This window comes from Lytechinus variegatus, chromosome 3 (genome assembly GCF_018143015.1).
Source record: "Lytechinus variegatus isolate NC3 chromosome 3, Lvar_3.0, whole genome shotgun sequence".
Lineage (NCBI taxonomy): Eukaryota > Metazoa > Echinodermata > Echinoidea > Temnopleuroida > Toxopneustidae > Lytechinus > Lytechinus variegatus.
In genome coordinates, this window is record NC_054742.1 from 20,261,527 (window position 1) to 20,269,715 (window position 8,189).

Consider the following 8,189-nt stretch of genomic DNA (forward strand, 5'->3'; position numbering starts at 1 on the left):
CAAGTCATCAAAGTATAAGTTGCAAAAGATCCATTGCCATGGTAACGGCTTATCTTTTTCGCAGAAAAATACAATTGTCTTAACTGCAGAGACAGGACGCCGCTTTTTCCGACGTCGCCGCGAGGGCGGCGTCGTAAACATTGAAATCATTGAAAACAGGATGAGGTTGTCGAATTCATAAGTTTGTAGTAGGCCTAGGCCTATTGATTTCTATAGCTATCCTGAAACTTAGAAATAAGGGAGTCACGGTGAAAATCCTATAGTGAGTTCCGGTCATGCCACGGTGAAAGGTAATTTAAGGTCAATGAACTTTGGCCCTGTACGTTGGGGTCATTTATTGAATTGTCATCATAAATCAACATTATGGTGGGAAAAGATAAATGGTGGAAAATGCCAAAATCTACATTCGACCAACTCATTTAAATTAAATTTCGAACACAACAGTGTTCTGCATGGATAAGTTCACTTGAATGCATGGTAATGGTAAGTTGCCATGGTAACACCTGATTTCTTTACTAATTTAACTCGTGAATCTAATATGAGATGAAAATTAAATGTAAACAATGTAGGAATGTCTGAATTTATTTCAGGTCATAATTCAGAATAGGCCTAGCTAGGGCAGATTATAACTGCATATACGTGAATAATAAAGTAAGTCTTAAAAAAAGAGATCGAGTTTCATATAAATTCAGTCATGAACAAAATTCACAACGAGAGTATTATATTCAGAGAAAAAACGAGACATTTTCAGCACTTTTGTAATGATGTTTTAACTTGCAAACCGAGAATGACTTGAAAACAAGACATGAATAATGAAACAAACGGGCAATGCGGGCGCGAAGCGCGAGCTGAATAGTTTATTTTGTTCTAAATGAAATGTATTTGTCGGTCCCCCAACTCTCATTTTCGTCTTGTATTCTTCCTTTTATTTTCCTTCCTATTATTTTTTATTTCATTTTATTATTTTCCTATTCCGGCCTCGATTTATATCCCTTCCGTTGTTGTCTTTTTTGCGACGCGGCCATTTTGTCTTCTTTATACTCTTACATTTTCCTCTCTCACTTCTCCTTCAATTTTTTCTCCCCCTCTCTCTTCCGCTTTTCCTTTAGCTGAGGGTGACGGCAAATAAAAGCCCCTCGGTCGTCAACGATTTATCATGGAGCAGGCAGATAAGCTGACGTTTACAGAAATAATGAAAGATAATCAAAAGTATTTGTCAATTATTTCAACACTGTTCACCAGAGGTATCTCGAGATTTAATTGTAATCATTGCCCGGGCCCAAAGTGTTTTGGAAAAGGTTTTACAAAAATTATCTTGCTCTATAACGAATCGTAGGGTCATCAATGCTATAAATTGATACTTTAATTGATGTATATCAATTTCAACTCTTATTAAAGACTGCATACCGATGTACAAATAACTTAGAGACATTAATAGGGATAGGTTTGTTTTGTTCGGGATGAAGCCCCTCCCTGGTTCCGCGGCCCCTGCAAGTCTATAAAATATAATATCGATCGTTATGCTGTTTTTATGTGGCCTATTCATATTTTGATTATTATGATTACTTACTCTGAGTATGAAATTTAGGGATAATTTAATTGGAATTAAACAAGGATTTGACTCCACGTCACATCAAATAGATGTGCCTTTATGATAGCTTACGAGCCTAATGATACGTATATTTCATGTTATAGGCCCATTATCTGTAGGCCTATTTGATTCATATAAATAAAATAATGACAAAGAAAGAAAATGTGAGTTGTGGATATGAGGGAGCTAAACGTAAAAGCAAAGCTTGTTGGTTGAAGGCTCCAAATTGAGAATATGCAGTGAGAGTCCCATAAAATATCAAAGTAGGGAAATAATTATAAAAAAAGAGTAAACGAAAAGTAAACAAAAAAGGGGGATACACGAATACATACTTGTAAATAATGAGTCAAGACAGTGCAAAAGCAACAAATTGGAATTAGAACCTGAAGGAGAATGCAAATAATTATTTCTAATAGTAAAAAAAAAATAATGGAAATCAATGGTAAATAGCATCAGGGGGCAATGAGCGGAAGGGACGAAATGGGGAGGGGGGGGGGACTCAAGTTGATTTCTTTGAATGGTGAATGTGCTAAAAGAGCTTTATAGCGTTTTATTTATAAGATGTAAATTATCAATAATGATATTTTAAGTTAAGTTAACTTGACTATATTCTATTATATATATTGTTCTTTAAAGCTTTTTGTTCATGCTGACTCTTTTCATCCGCTTCCGATTTTATGTAAGAACTGGACAGGGTCAAATGGTTTTTATTGACTACAGTAATTTATTTGATCCTATCAGACCAGTGGGTGCTCAATACTCTGATATGTTGTAGCATACAATTATGTTCCACTGAATTTCATATACTTTTCATTTCCGAAATAAATAGATAATAATTATAAACTCATAAAATTCATGAACAGATTAGAATCATATTAATATAATTAGACAATTTGTAATCAGTGAAAAAATTGTCGGGAAAGGTTTTTTTTAAATATATTTTATAAAAAATACGGAATATAGTTTAGGATAAACAAAAATGATATAGGCGTAGATCAGTAACAAAAATCCTAAAAATAATTGCACTTGGTGAAAGGAACATTTTATACAGTGAATTGTACTATAAAACTTGTCAACAATATAATCAATCACAACAAAATTACACACTTTTTTCACTCAGAAGTGCAAGTAAAAAGGTAGAAAAAAGAATAAGTCAGGCCTTATATACATGTATGAATGCGCGCGCTAAGTGAGCGGGGTTAGGGCAGTGGTGAGCGGCAATGGGGCAGGCGCAAGGGTGACGAGAACGGCGAATTACACAGTGGTACTTTGAAGACATATAATTATTATCCTATGAAACGATCTTAAAGTATTTTTTCTTTCAGATGACATATAGAAGTAAGGTTGTCGTAGCTAATTGAATGAAACATAAAGGAAAATACGTAAACTGAGCGACGATTGGGCAGGGTACGGTACCGTATATGTACAGTATACAGTACAGTACCGGTACCGTACAATCATAGAGCTAGAGAGTCATAGCGCGCGCTATCAAAGATACTGCAAAGGCGCGAGTCAATAATATACATCTCTATGACAATTGGTGAAGGGGGTATGGTTTATAGGCATATAAATGAGCAAGCCACTGTACAAAGATTGCAATTTGACTCAAAGATTTTAAAGAAAAATATTTCTTTGAGCAATAATGACAATGCTTGGTTCTTTCTTAAAGAAGGTATTCCACTCTGGTTGACACTTAATGGCTTTGACCGCTGCTCCGTATCATACTTTGTTACTATTTGCATAATGCAGCGCTGCATCTTTTGGTCCCGGTAATTTCGATTCTGTTTTCTAAGGGAATTAAAAAGTTTCAAGGGCTAGGGATATGTTTTTGATAGTGGTTTTACCCCATTGCAAGATCAGCGTGTCGATCAGGGGCCGCGGAAGCGGGGGGGGGGGCGGGGGCCGGGCTTCAGCCCCCACTTTTTCCAAAATCATGTACAATATACGATTGTGATTTCTTGCATTGGTCAGCCCCCCCCCCCCCCCTTTGGCTCAGCCCCCCACTTTGAAAACCGTTCCGCGGCCCCTGTATACATTCTCAGTTCTATTGTGTACCTTAGATTGTGTATGTACTAAAATATTGAATATAGGGCAATATTAGCAATTCCGAGTGTCACACCCACTGTAAACGGTAAGACAGGCATGAGTCAACGACATATTGTATAATTCAAAAGATATAGGCCTAGGCCTATTATTTATTTTTTTATGCTAAGAAAATACTGGATAGGGTACTATTAGAAATTGTGAGTATCATACCCACTGTTAAGTGCAAGACAGGCATGTCAACAACATTCTCAGTTTCTATTGTAGTTTGATGTGACTTTTGACCCCCATAGCTCAATATTTTTTGTAAGGCATTGAAAACGTTTTGCTACTGGTATTATAAAAGGTTTTAAGATATTTTTACTTATGTAAGATTTGAAAGTCATTCCCAGGTTGTTTTTCATGCATAATTGGTTCTGGAGGAAATAAAATAAATTATATAGATAACTGCCGCAAAGAATCCTGTTCACAGCGTACAGACCACCAAAAAACGGTAAAGAGAGGCCGGAGAGTGAAATATATTGTTCTCTGGATATCATGTCAAAATGTCTTGGAAGTGTCACATTAACACTTGATATAAATTTACTTCTAGAAGTATTTTAAGCAAGTTAAATTCCTTTTCTCCGATTATGACTCTCATTTCATCACGATTAAATTATGGTATTGGCTTGGGGTAATACAAACAAGACTGTATTAATCCATTATTTATATAAAAAAAATAAAATCCTGAAAATTCATGATCTTTACGAATTTCATTTGGGTACATTCATATTTCAACTCATAAAAGATGATCTACCAGAAATTTTTTCTACCATGTTTTAAAGAACAACCTCATCCATTCTTACCCTATATACCCGCCAAAGGGACTCATTTCACCATCCACGTACTCGTACGTTATTTGCTCAAAGAACAAATGTATTCGAAGGTCCAAGGCTTTGGAATAAAAAAAAATCCAAACGAAATAACGAGCTGTTTATCTCTAAGTATGTTTAAATGTAAACTGAAATCATTTGTTTTGTCCAGTTATGGACACCGTTAAGACGCACTGGCTGAATATATATAATGTATTTGATTACCTTTTAAAGGTATAATGTGGTATAATTTTTTATTTTTTTTTCATTCTTCGCTCATCCCCCTCCTATATATTTCACATTATCCACTTTTCCTCCAATTCTTTACCCCGTGATTTTGCGCTAATCTTTGGCTTTTCCTTTGTAGTCTAATCTTTCTTTGGTGTCTCCTTACGAACTTCATAATTACTTTAAGGAACCTGCAGACTTTACAAGCTCTGCTTTTCCTGATATGCAGGTTCCTTCATATTTCACTTTATTTACTGCCATTATCTTTGGAATGTAATCAAATCTATTTCTTGTATAAAGTTATTATTTTGTTATCTTGTGAAGTATGAAAATAAATTCAATTCAATTCAAAATCTATCACAAAATTGGATTTTTGTTCTAAAAATGTCAAAATTGTTGATTGCTCGCTTCGCTCGCTCGCAACATTTTCTAAAAAGATAAATAATGCGGGATACGCAATGTCTGGCATCTCAAAATAGGCGGACATCCCGATAGACCGCTGGTCCGATAGACCGCGGGTCCGATAGTCCGCGGGTCCGATAGACCGCGGGTCCGATAGACCGCGGGTCCGTTAGACCGCGGGTCCGATAGACCGCGGGTCCGATAGTCCGCAGTGCGTGTAAAATTATGATCAGATACATGTATATCAAATGTCATCGAGAGGTCCAAAGGTCAAATGATACAAGACCATGGGGTTCTATCAGGTGCGGATCCATGGGGGCGTGGGGGAACTGCCTCTCCCCACCCCGCTCAAAAAAAGAGGGGGAGAGGGGAAAAGGAGAGAATAAAAAGAGAGAGGAAGATGGGAAAAGAAGATAATAGAAAAGAGAGTAAGAGGGGGAAAGGAAAGATAAGGAAAAAGGGAGAAGAACAGGGGGAAAGAAGAGAAAAAAGAGAGGAGGGAAAAGGAAGACAAGAAAAGAAAGGAGAAAGGAAAAGGAGGAAAAAGAAGAAGAAAAAAAGAGAAAGGAAGAGAAGAATATTTAAATAGAGAGGAAGATGGGAGGAAAGATAAGAAAAAGAGAGATAGAGGAAGAGGGGAAAAGAAGAGAATAAAGAGAGAGAGAGTGTGGAAGGGGGAGGGAGAGAAGAAAAAAAGATTAAAAGAGAAAAAAGGGGAAAAGGAAAGAAAAAGAAAGAGGGATAAGTAATGGGGGAAAGAGAAAAAAGAGGAAGAGGGAAAAGAAAGAAAAGAAAATAAAGGAAAAGGGGAAAAGAAGAAGACAAAAATAGGAAGAGAATAATATTAAAAAGAGAGAAAGATGGGAAGAAAGATAAGAAAGAGAGAGATGGAAATGAATGTCGAATGTCCCATTGGGGGATTTGAAATCTCATCTTTTTTTAGGTTGGAATATCAAAAATGTTCAGTTTAATCGTTGAAATATGTATCTTCTTAATGGCTAACTTTTCGACCAGGCCATAATATGTAACATTTCTGCTCGCGCTTCGCGCTCGTGGTAATTATCTAGTTACATACGCGTCCTGTTCAGGTTCACAAACATTGCCCAGAATGTTAAATTTTCAAGACAATATACATGAAATTTGATTTTTAGCTTGCATATGGCTTATGAGATTTAACACATTTATGTTGCTTATAAAGTAAATCTAGGAAATTACTGTCAAGACATGGGCGTTTGCCCTTCCCCCCAACAAAAAAGAGAGAATCAACGCCTAGAAAAAATAGAGAGAAATGAAAGGGATATTAGGATGAAATGTACTATCATTTTCCAAATATTACGTCAAAATCTATAATACTATCACAACCTTGTATTTTTGTAATAAAAGTGTCAACATATTTGCTTGCTCGCTTCGCTCACTGCCAACTTCTTATCAATTTTATGCGATACGCCATATCGAGCCCCCTCGAAATTGTTGGCTCATTACGGCACTTGGACAAATCAACTTTGAGCGGCCGATCGGGGAAAATATGGGTGAAAAAATGGCCCCTCCCCCATTGGCGGAAGCTGGGACCGCCCCTGACTTAGGCTTTTAAGATAAAATACAGGGAAAAAATCAGATCGCGCATCGGGTTCTCATTATTTATTTAGGCCTTGTGAGATACCTCAATGTGTTTTTCAAGAATAAAATCTCAGATTTTCTTTAACGTCTACCCCCCATTTCATCTATTTTTATATCTTGGTGCCCTCGATCGCCCCCCCCCTGCACCCATGCTGAATAAATACGCCACTGATGAGGATAATTAGTCGAGATTGCATATTCCCTAGAGGTTATCATTAATAATATTGAAGGGTATACTAAAACAACAGTACAGAAACTACAGCTCCGGTTCACAATATTCTGGTAGGGCTTAATCTGGTGAGAAGTTAAACCAAATTGAAACCCCCCAAAATCACTCGTGCTTCGCGCTCCCACTGATATTACATCATGGGCGGAAATCCCAGGGGGGAAAGGGGGGGGAACGTGTCCCACCTACTCAAAATAGTCGGGGGGCACAATATAAAATGTCCCCCTACTATTTTGGTCTTTTATAATCATAGAAATACATTATTCTAAATCGAAATAAAACATGTATTTTGGGACGAGATGACCTTAATTTGGCGATGATAACCCTTTTTTTTGCTTGTTATATTTTCCCGCCCCTTCTCCCCATAGGCGGATCCAGGGGGCCGAGCTCCCCCCCCCTTGGCGGAGCAAAAAAAGAAAAAAAAGGAAATAAAGAAGAAAAAATGAGGAAAAAGAGAGGAGAAAAGGAAGAGGACGACGAAGGCATGAAATAAGATGAGGGGAAGACTTGGAAAATAAAAAGAATCTTTCGCGCAACTATATAAAACTTTCGCTCGCGCTTCGCGCTCGCATTGCCTATTAGGTGATTTACATATCTTGCTCAAAATGTAGTTCGAATATCAAGTTTGGAAGTCAATATACAACACATATATATTTCACCTCGGAAATCGAACTTTCATTATTTTGTGTAATTTAAAAATTGGTTTTTGAAAAGTGCTCTGTAAAAATGTCAATTTTATGGTTTGAATGTTAACATTTGCTGCTTGCGCTACGCGCTTGCAAATTTTGATTTATCATGTACCTATATTTTTGGGGATTCCATAAAGTTTTCAAAATATCACTTTTCTTGTCTGATTGTTAAGACGCATCAGCTAGCGTGCTGCACGCTCGCATTTTGATTGGCGAGTTATATAAATGTTTCAATATAGTTTATACAACAAACTACTTAAAATCCCCTTTTCATGACAGTTTATCAAAAATTATAGGTCGCGACTTGCGCTCGCATTAATGGTTACAAATATATTAACTGATGCATCCTATTCATAATCACAAAAGTGAAATATCCAGTTTTTATGCCATGATATCATCAGATTTTGTGCCCTCAATAGGCATTAATAAATATGATATCAATTTAATAATTAAATTGTCCCTTTGTTTCATCTCACGCTTAGCAAGATTAATAGGAAGATAGTCATCATTTTCATATGATGGCATGTCGAAAGGATGTCCCG